Consider the following 11,289-nt stretch of genomic DNA (forward strand, 5'->3'; position numbering starts at 1 on the left):
GTGCTTGTGTCTGACTGTAGTTATTGTTGCTCTGATGAACTGATTCTTGGCATATGAGGGTGTCAGGCTGTCCATGCTGATCAACCCAGCCAGGTCAGGAGTGTCACGTTAATCTGTGTGTGTCTGTGTGTATGACTGATTTGGGGACTGGAGGAACCCAGCCCCACTGAACTGAGTTCTGCAAGATAGCTCCATTGGGGGTGAGGGCTTGCAGAAGGGAGAGATACAGAGCCATATAGAAACACAAGTAACACAAGCAGCACATTGATAGAATTACCAAGACCCTAACCCTAATAACACACTCCAAAGTAGCAGGCAAATCTGGTAACAGCACCTGGGCAAAAAGAACCACCAACACACTTACACTTGAATGGGGGTGACTTCTCAGCAGCACAGCAGTGGAAAGGGATCTTGAATTCATAGTTGACTCCAAGATGAATGTGAGTTGTCAGTGTGACCAAGTGATCAACAAGGCTAACTGCACTTTGTCATGCATTAGCAGATATTAATTATTGGGCACTTCTCAACTGTTTTTGCACTGGACAGGGTCACTGTTCCTCAGACCTATACCAACGGGGCTTTCACAATGACAACAAATGCCCTTGTGGATAGGTTCAAACCATGTCCCACATTGTTGACTCACGTCCACTTACAATGCTACCTGGTGGCCTTAAAGCTGGTCACACTGGTGATGATATCGCCTTACAATGGCTGAAACAATACGCCAAAACCACATATGCTAAATAAATAAGTGCAGTGGACAAAGGTTACTGAGGTGGATGAGTCCAGTGCCAAGAGGGAGTGGACAGGGAAAATAGATTGTGTTGGTTTTTCAGAAAGGAATCTGATCCAAGCCCAGTCTGATTCACACCCCAACTTGCAGTGGGGAACGTCTGCTGAGATTAAAACCTTCTAAGTTTGCAAATGGTTCCTGACTTTGTAATACAGTGAAGGAGCACCACAGACCCAAGTACACTGTGTTGGACAGTGTTTTAAACCTCATAGCCAGAGCCCACCTCTCACTGTCAGCTATGAAGCGTCTTCCTGCAGGCCACGCTCAGCCTGTCCCAACCACCACTGATCCTTGTACCCAGTGTCCTCCTGCTGACTCTGGCCTTAATGCTGAGCCTCTGTGTTGGCCTCCTTTCTCCATGCCACCAGTCACAAGTTCTCCAATGCACTACGCAGTCTGGGTTTCCTCTAGCACCACCCTCAAACAATAGGTCACAGCAAACAGAGTTGCATGTGACTGGACTAAACCATATTACATGATTTTGAATAAATAGGCATTGGGTCTGTAACCTTGAATAACTCCTGGATCAGGGTCTCTACCACACAGCCCCATTGCCCCAAATATCCTTGATAGCGTGTATCCAAGGAATGCACCATTCCCTTCATATCCCTCCTCTCAGCTGCTTGCTCCCGTACTGGCTCTACATTCACTGCAATTGATTGTAAGCCTCTGCCCTTCAGTAATGTGCAGCAGCAACAACGCCTCTGCTCCTTAATCCCCTTCACTTAGCAGACAGTGCGATAAAATGTAACACGGGACCTTGAAGGGAAGATAAGTCTGACTGGAGGCTTCTTGCCCTTTAGAAACGAGCAGCTGGCCCTGGCAGCAGCATGACAGCAAAGCCTGAGGAAGCCTTGGGCTTTGATCCCTCGATTTCTTAAAGGGGGTTACTGGCTATCAGTAAAAAACAGAGACAGATCTGAGCAGGGATTTTCCTGAAGTGGGCTGTACACGTATTTTTCTTTCCCTGCATATACCTTGTGGTGCAGGAAATAGCTTCTTCTTCAAACAAATTTGTCTGTGCCACAGTGGAGAAAAATAAAGGTCCCAGGTCCCAGGCATTGCCTGCCTATGGACCCAGCAAGCTCTGTAGAGGCTCCCATGTTGTGCAAAGCCAGGTTGATCAAAGCCCTTTTGATGTTTACTTAATGCATCTGTGGTCCCTTTGTAGCCCCCATATTCAAGAGATGAGTACTTCTGAGTGTCACCTACTTGCGTATGAGACATGGGGAAGACAGCAGAGACTTCAAGTATAGTGAGAGCTTTATGGCAGATGGCTGCACACAGCATCCTTTATTTGTGCTGAGCAACACTTGTGTGAGTAAACCCACTGAATCCATTTTCTTTCAGGGAGTTACACATGTGCCCACGTGATCCTGAAAGAACCTAAAATCTAAAGTGCCAATCATTGCACTTCTGCAACTATGTAAGTGGCACTTAAGCTTGTAAAAGTGAAATAGGATTTGGCTCAAAGGACTGAGCTTCCTGGATTCCTTGGTGGACAGGTATTATTATCCCCAGGTTAGAAATGGAGAAAAAAAAGGCACAGAGAGTCTCATCCAAAGCCCAGTGAAACCAGTGGAAGGACTTTCATTGACTTCAGATGACTTTGATCAAGCCTATATGGATTAAGGAATGTATCCAAGGCTCCACAGGGCTTCATCCAGTGAGAGGCTAAGAATCCTCTACTCATACTACATCAGGCCCCATTCAGGAAGGTATTTAAGCTTTTTCTTAACTTTGACATGTGCAAAGTCCTATTGAAACCAATGCTTACATTCAGGCTTATGCTTCCTGAAGCAGGACCTGAATAGACACCTGAGGATAGGGTCAGGCCCACAGTAAATCACCAGAACAGGCAGGAGTAGAAGCCAAATCCTCTGGCTCTTATCCACATGCTCAAACTAAAGGGCCAGAGCCACATTACTCATTTCTACCGCTGTATTTGTATTCAGCAAATCAAAACATTTGGGCTTTTCTACACCCTAAACAAAAGGAGTAGTTATTAATAGACTACTGAATGTCAGCACCTGAAATCTACTGGTGATTACTAGTATCTGCTGGTTTCAGAAACTGGTATCCAAGTAGCTGAGTGCTCCGTTCCAGACCCTGGTTGTTAACTAGAATCAACAGGACTTAAGTTAAAATGTTTCTGGACTGGACTTACTGCTAGGGATACACTGAAAGGTCCCCCAAGCCTAAGCACACCAACACATGCATCCCTACTTAAGCACAGACAGTCAAACAGAGCTGCTAATATGCCGGAATGATATAAACATACCTAACACTGTTTATATGCAACTTGGAGACAAAAACAAGATGCATTTAAGTCTTTATTGATAAAAAAGCAACATACTAGTGACCCCTACTGAGTTATCAATGCGTGAAAAATTAAATTCCACTGTATAGCCAAACCACTCCTGCCCCTCTGTCACCAACTTTGTGTGCCAACTGGATGTCTCTCAGTGAAAATGCTACCTGTTAGTGACTTCTGACCCTGTTCTGCTAGACATAGGTGAACTTCAAAAATGCTCAGGAACGTAAAATAGGTTCAGAAAATCTAAGCATTCAATGCAATACCACTCCACCCAGAGGCATTCTTCATGGGCTGCAACCACCAACATCAGCGCAGCATTCTTGAGCCAGAACAGTATTCTCTGGTTTGGTAGCAGTAGTAGACAGACACATGGCATGTGCAGGTTCTCATCATTTTCCAGAACCAGTGTAACAACCTCCTATTTTGGCTTGTAAATGAGAAGTCAACCTCAGACTGTAACTTCTAAGAGCCAGACTGCAGCCATTGGTGTAAAAGCAAGAATGCCCTTAACCAATAGGTCCAGCAGGCTATCGCACAGGAGGTAACTAGAACCAGTTAAAAAAGGGACCGTTCCAACCATTCCAGGGGACTGTGAGGTAGGGCAGCAGTTCTGTTATGTGCTGCTTATGCAACCTCGGGCGACTTGCATAATGTCAGTTTGTATAAACTTTAATGGGGGGTGGGGATAATTATTAGAGACACATTGCAGTTGTGTGGGTTAGGTCTCCATCTACATCTCGACTTGAACTTGTCCAGAGCTTGGTTCAGCTTGAGCTTGGCTTCAGCCTGCCTCACTGAGGGGCTGTATAATTAATGTTTATAAAGCACTTTGATATCCTATGATGAATCGAGTTATACAACTGCACAGCATTATAGTAATTCATGCTGCAAATTTGTGCTGAGGCTAAGGATTTTATAGCTAAAGGCACCTTTAAATACTAAAGAGTGCCTTTAAAGGCAAAGTATTTCAAGTTGGCTCTAGGCTACCCAAGGACGGCCTCCAACTTCATGGATTCTAGTGGCCGAAGGCAAACGGTGGCTAGGACAGTTATAGACACAGCCAGCATTTGAAATCTTTTGGTGTTAGGGAGCAGCTGAGATACCACTGGAAAAAATGTATCGACCCACATTCCACATCTTAAAACTATCCAACTGACTTTTCTCCAATGTCGAACATTTTTTCTACTGCAGTGAGAATGACTAAACCAGCCAAGATAGAAATGTATTATAATTTTTTAGATGAGTGTGCCCTAATATTTTCTTTAGGGGGTATGTGTGTTTATATATCTATGTATGTCTATTATACACACCCCTCAAATATGTGTGTGTACCTCTGTGTTTGCACACATTTATCTCTGGTTTCACAGGCCTCAAGGGCCTATACTAACTAAAGCCTTCCATCTCCTCCTACCTCATACAACCATCTTCCAACTTGTTGCATCTTTGTCCATCGCTTCCAGATCAGCTTTTGCATTATCTTTCCATTACTGCCTTGGTCTACCTTGAGGTAGATCTGCCTCACATCTTCTTTCATCAGTTCTTGCAATATGTCCTGCCCATTTCATTTGCTATGCTCTTATCTTGCTCACAAACTCAGGTCTTTTACAAAGGTCCACAAGCTCTTGATTACATGTGTGTCCATCTGGGAAAAAGTAGATTTTACGTATCTTTCAATTAGCCCAAAAGCAAATATACTGATGCATTGGAAAGCTTGTAAGAAATTTCTGACCTGATGAGGAAGAGTTTGCTAGAAAGAGGGCACATGCACGTTATTAAAGTGCTGCAATAAACTCTGGTGCATTTTGCACCAGTTTATTGCTCACGGGTGCAGCATTTACATGTCTGCCTGAAACCGCAGCACATTGAAATGGAGCAGCAAAGCTTTGGCTGGCAAGTCATCTTGGGGGTCAGCCTGCCAACACAGGGCTGCTCTGGCTCTGGCTTAACATGCTGCAGAGGGACTGGCTGGGGCACAAGGGTGCTACAGTGCAGGGCTACCTGGTAGGCAGCTGCCACACTGTAGCACCTGTGGCAGGGCACCAGTGGTGCCTGCCACTTTAAGGGCTAGATCAAGCACTCACCAGGTATTTGATTATGGAGGCCATTTTAGAGCTCTGGCCGCCTATATAAACAAGAGCAGTTTGCTGCTGGGAGCCAGGCAAGGAATATTGCCTGGCTGGGCTGATGCATGGGAACATCTTATAGGCAGGAGCAGGAGGCTCCTGGTCCTGGGCATGACCTAAAACTGCACCCTGCCAGGAGTGGGTGGTCTGGTGGGGCTTCCAGTGGTGCAGGAGGCCCCAGGAAATACCAGGCCAGTTACCATCCTGGTGAAAGGTGGGTAGGGGCACCTTGACCCAAGCCCCCACCTTTGGGTGGGTTATATGTTCCATCTAATCCAGGGAAGGCCAGGTAAGCTTCTTGAAGGGCTTGAGCCTGCTGGGGTGAATGACTCTGCAGGGCGAGGCATGCTTTGTGAAGCACCTGAGCTAGGAATGTAGGACCCTGACCCCTGAGTGTGGGCAGGAGGCTAAGACCTAACCCGAGGGACCTGACTGGTCAATGCTGCGGCCAGGACTCAGATAGGGGTCAAAAGGGCCAGGGGCCCACCGTGAGGGATGCCCATATAGAGAAAAGAAGCTCAGGGTCCTGACTGGCATGAGATAGGGCCAGGGCTTAAAGGGAAGCCAAAGGTCCCTGGGAAGGGGCCACAGCTAATGGGTGAAGGGGACGGTTGAATTGGCTGCCTGAGATCCATCTGCGAGACTTGTGCCACAGTGTAGAGGTGCAACAGAGCCACGGATAGCCCCCCCTAATATTAGGGTGTATAATAGGCAGCCTCCGGCCTAATTATTACATCAATATCATTACATCAAGGCGTGGCAGGAGAGAGAGGTGGGTGGCTGACCCGTAGACAGGGGGCTGGCTGGTGCTTGCACCAGGCATGAAAGCTTGCCCCGTCACAGCACCCTTATGCCCCAGTCAGCCCCAGTGACCACCTGCACGTTTGTTGAGGCCTTCTACGTAACTCCATCATAGGATAGTACTTATCCTACAGCGGAATTAATTAGTTTATTGTGGCCTAATAGTGCTGCAAGCCTAGGTGCCAGCTTTTATTTTTACCAGGGGAGTGGGGGGAAGGTACGTAAGATGATGGACATGTGGAAAGTTTTATGCATTTCAGGTGACAGCCCTCTTCCCAAGGGGGACCAGGGCCTCTGGCCACACATGTAGATACTTTACTGTGGAGCTAATTAGTCAACTTTGCACTAAAGTGCACATGTAGATGTCCCCAGAGAGTAGAATTTACTACACTATAGTAATAAAAGCCATTGAAACCCCCATCCCCACCCCTCCCTTAAACTGCAACCAAGGATGCAGCAGGATTGGGGATGGGTGTCTTTGTAATAACACCAACAATGCCATGCAGCAGCTTTAGGGATAGGAAATGAAGAATAACAGAGCTAAGGTAGGAAGAGTAATATATGGCAAGTACTGGAGCTGGACAAGACAGGAGATAACTTTCTGACTACAGATGACAAGTGTAGTTTGGAAGAGGAGTATCTTTTTGACTGACCCAAACCATGGAAGCCTCCTGCTTTCCCTCATAATTTTTCCACTTTCATTTGAAATTTAATTATCCACTTTCAAGGCAATTACTTTACTTATAAGTCATGCAGGGATCAAGGTTTCTGATCAGCTGGCACATTAAAGGCCATAACAAAGGAGTAGTAACGGTTTATTAACGTGATCATAATTTGTACTATTGTATAGCTCTATTCCACCCGGAATGCTAATAAATGTTTAATAGCCCAATAATACCTGTTTAATATTTTTTTCAGCTCATTCTGCCTAATTGCACATTTATTAAAGAACGATAAACTTTATAATCGCTATAAAGGCATAATTGCAATTCCATTGCTTATTTAATATTGAGTTAATTATATTATAACTAAGTTATTTTCCCATACATATTAAATATCAATTAGTTGTTTTAAACTATTGATTTGTATTTAATGAACTATGCTATTATATACCAATTAAGTTCTTATAAGATAGGCAGAAACAGCTGGTCTCTTAAATTAAATTTTAAAAACGTTGTATTAAAATAAATATCACATTTGCATTTTTTCATGTTTTCATTCTGCAGAGATGGTAATTTTCCCTCAGTAAATATTTTTGTATGTTATGCATGAGTTTCATTCATGGACCTTCCATTCATTAGGATGACGAGACAGTAACTGCTAAGGTGATGAAGTCCTATTGACGCTGCAATATTTGGGTGAAGCCAGAAGGCCTGAAAAAACTCCATACAGCCTTATTTCGTGATCTCAGAAGCTGAGCAGAATTGGCTATAGTCAGGAGTTGGATGGGACCCCTCCAAAGACCATGAAGGTCCAGAAGGAAATGATGAGTCGGTAGCTCATCCTTTTCTTCTTTCCAAGCCAAATGCCCAGCATGATAGCAGGGGACACTATTGCTAAAGGTGCCACTGTTTGACTAATATGCAGTAAATTAGTATATCAAGGCCAAGCCCATTATCTTGTCCTGCACAATAACTAGCATAAAATGCTTTTGGGAAAGATACATTAGGTAGCTATAGAACAACCTCTTTTTCTTCCTAACTCCCACTAGCTAGAAGTTAGCATATGTCCTGGCGCATGAAGCTTTATATCCCTTCCAGACAATTTTCAGCACCTTGCTAACACAGCTTTAGACAATCTTATTATTCACAGTCGTGCCCACTCTTCTTTAACCCTCCTGAGTTCTTGGCTCCAAAGATATCTGGCGCCAATGAGACTTAGTGTGTTTTTTCATGAAAAAATATTGCCGATGAGCCTTACATTTCTTGCCTTTCAGTTTTGCTGAACTTTTCCTTGTACCCAATTAACAAGTATTCCTTTGCCCCTTTCTTCAGAAGAATTAGCCATGGGAACCTGGCTAAATCCCACTATGTTTAATTACATATTTCCTCCACACATTTGCTCTCCATTTTATGGGAACTGGATACAGGATTCTTCCATTCCAGTCCTTATTACTTGCGGAGCATTGCTGTGAAGCTCTTAAATAGCCGCTACATTTCAACAGTGGACAAATAGGTCCTTCCACATGCAATCTGTATATTGCTTCGTTAGAACTGCAAAGCAATTTGAGATCCTTTGAGATGAAAAGATGCTGTATAAATGTGAGTTAGTATTAAATTTGTCCCCACTTAATTTATAAAAATGTATGTAAAAAAATAAAAAGGCCTCCCAGATGAGAAAATGGGCACATTACTGTTTGAAATATGAATGAGGGGGAGATAAGCATTAAATGCTTTAGTGATACTGTATTTTACTCTATAGTGCACTGCAGAAAACTTGCATTTGTAAACCCATTTATTGTGTTATGTACTTGCAAACCACCTTGTCATCCATTTATTGCACAAATAAAATCTTAAAAGCAGAAAATTAGTTCAGTGTGTCCCTATGGGACCACAATCTGACTTTAAAGAATCCATAACTGAAGTAAACCAGATGGAGCAGAGGTGTTTGCCAGCTCACCACCTTACATCCTACAACAGTATGCTATGGAGGGGGCCAGTTTGCATTTGTCTCTGGATGTGAACTCCTGTTAATTTAAATAAGAGCTGATGAATATAGCAGTCCTGATATTAACCCCTCTGCAGAGGCTGATGAGCCCACTAAACGGTGGTACTTTTTTGTAGGCTTGCACAGGGCAAAAGCCCTCTGCTTTTGGGCAAATTTCATCCTTGGACAGCTCAGAGACACTTCAGAGGGGCTGCCTGAAAACCAAACTCCCCTTCATGCTGGGGTTGATTGGACCCAGGTTTGGATTTTACCCACCTCAGATTCCAATGCCTCCACTATTTCCCAGACCTGGGGCTGGCTGAATGATAGCTCTGCTATCAGCAAATGAAACAGGTTTTTGGTACTAGTAAATGGCTGTATTTTCTAAGGTCTTTTAAGGGATAGGTATTGACTTGTTGCAACTTCTGCTTTCACTCTCTAAAGACTGATCCCCTGGGGTTATGAGTTCGATGGAAGAGATGGCAAACAGTAGTTATATTTGTTTCAGCTGAACCTACATCAACCCAGTGAAAACAACCAAAATGGCAATTAGCAAGCAGTGTCAGCCAATGAGGAGAAACATTTTGGGGCCAAATTACTAATGCCTTCAGTAACATAAGTTTCCCCTTCTGGGATAGGGACAGCCGTTACACATAAACCAGTTTAAGTGATCAGAAACTGGTTTAAACCTGTAAGAGAACAGACGTTCAGTGCACATAAACCAGTTTGAAAATGGCTGAAACTGGTTTGAGATAAACCTGGTTGAATGTAGTATCAGACTTAACTGATTTGGATCAAACTGGTTTATGCAATGTCTGTCCCACACCCCTTCCTGGTTTAACTTAAACCATAATCCCCCAGTATCCTAGATGCTTTGGAGCACTGTCTCCTCCACAACAGGGCTGGCCCACCCTGCCGCTCCCTGGCTGGAGCTCTGGCAGAGACTGTAGGCACAGCAGTGTCTGCCTGGCTTCCTCCTGCTTCACCCTTCCACCCCCCACTCCCTGCTCAAGCAAGAATATCCCCCCTCCCTTTTCCCACAGCATAGACCGAAGGCACCAGCAGTATGCTAGCTAATGCTGAGAAGTGTCTGTGTAAGGCAGACAGGACAGTGACTGCTTATGGCCTTTTGGAGTTAATCAACAGGTAGCTGGTAACGTCCCTCCATTCCTTCCTTGGAAAAAGCTGTTTAAGAAGCACTTGAACTAATGGGAGAGGCTTTTGTTTTCTGCTGGGCTGATAAATGCTCGTTATCAACTCTCTGCTGGGCCGGTTGGGAGCTGTGTGTGTGTGTGGGGGGAGGGGGTTAACCTGTTCCTAATCAGAGAGTCCTGGGGCCTGGCCATACTCCCCCTCAGCTCAGTACTGTAGAAGGGAAAGGAGGGCTTTTCTAGTGTCCCCCTCCACTTCTAACCTGAGCCCCCAGCTTTTAACATGTGCCTACATTTCTTCATTCCAGAGGGGATATCTGTATGCTTACAAACCAGTTCAGCCTAGCCAGGTTAGACTAACCTGCAAAGATCAAATCAATTCAGGCTCAGGCTTTTTGAACGTCTGTTAGAAGCTTCAAAACTGCCACGGCAGACCACACCACTCCTGAAGTCAATGTAGTGTCATATGTTGTCTCTGGGCATTATCAGGGACTGCAAAGGACAGTTCAAGAAACCCTATAGTGGAATAGGCTTCCCAAAGGAAAGGATTTATTCCTTTCAATGCTGTGTAGCTTGAGTTTCTACTGTATTGTGGACGTATTGTGGGTCTCAGGAGGTGGAACCAGGGATCAGTCTGCAGAGCTATAACTCAGGGGTTGGCAACTTTTTTGGGTAGAGTGCCAAAAACATCTGCAATCTTGACTTGTAAGATGTTGGTGTGCCGGGGTTGATGGTCGGAGAGCCACAAGGGGCCCAATCCTTGTTGTGGCAGCGCAGCCTTCATCCCTTCCCTGCCATCTGCCCCAAGACACATGTGCCAAGCAAAAAGCCTTCATGTGCCATGCTCTGGCCTTCATGTTGCCTACCCCTGCTATAACTGTTACTTGGACTACAACTCCCAGAAACTCCCAGGGGCTGAGGGCAAGGGGAAAAAGAAGAGGAAGCTTTAGGCTGGAGTAACGTGAAGAGAGAGCAGCATGCATGTTGAACCTAGTCAGTCGTACATGGAGGAGCACACAGTGAAGCTGGAGATCTCACTGGTTCAGTCAGCCAGGACTGTAGACTGAAGGAGCTGAACTCAAACTTGGGGGCAGCTGCAGGCTGCTGTATGAGTGCTCTGGAGACTAAAGTCTAGTTTGGGGACACCTCTGGAGGGGTGTGGGGGGCTGGAAATTAAGCGTGCCTATACATGAGAGCACAGGCTGCTTCGGCACACTGTAATTCCAGTGCATTGATTAATCGAGTTGACTGCAGCATGGTAATTACCACACTCCAGCAGCCTCTTGCGTCTCGTGTATCAGCATCTCCACGCTTAAAAATGGCAGTGGGGGCACTTGAACTAAAGCTCATCAAACGAGCTTTAGTTCAAGGATCTCTGCTATCATTTTTAAGTGTGGGGACACTGATACACAAGACATGACAGTGCTTTAATGAGAACAGTTCTTGGAGCCACCCCCC

Source organism: Gavialis gangeticus, unplaced genomic scaffold, assembly GCF_001723915.1.
Source record: "Gavialis gangeticus isolate Ggan-Ray unplaced genomic scaffold, GavGan_comp1, whole genome shotgun sequence".
Taxonomy (NCBI): domain Eukaryota; kingdom Metazoa; phylum Chordata; order Crocodylia; family Gavialidae; genus Gavialis; species Gavialis gangeticus.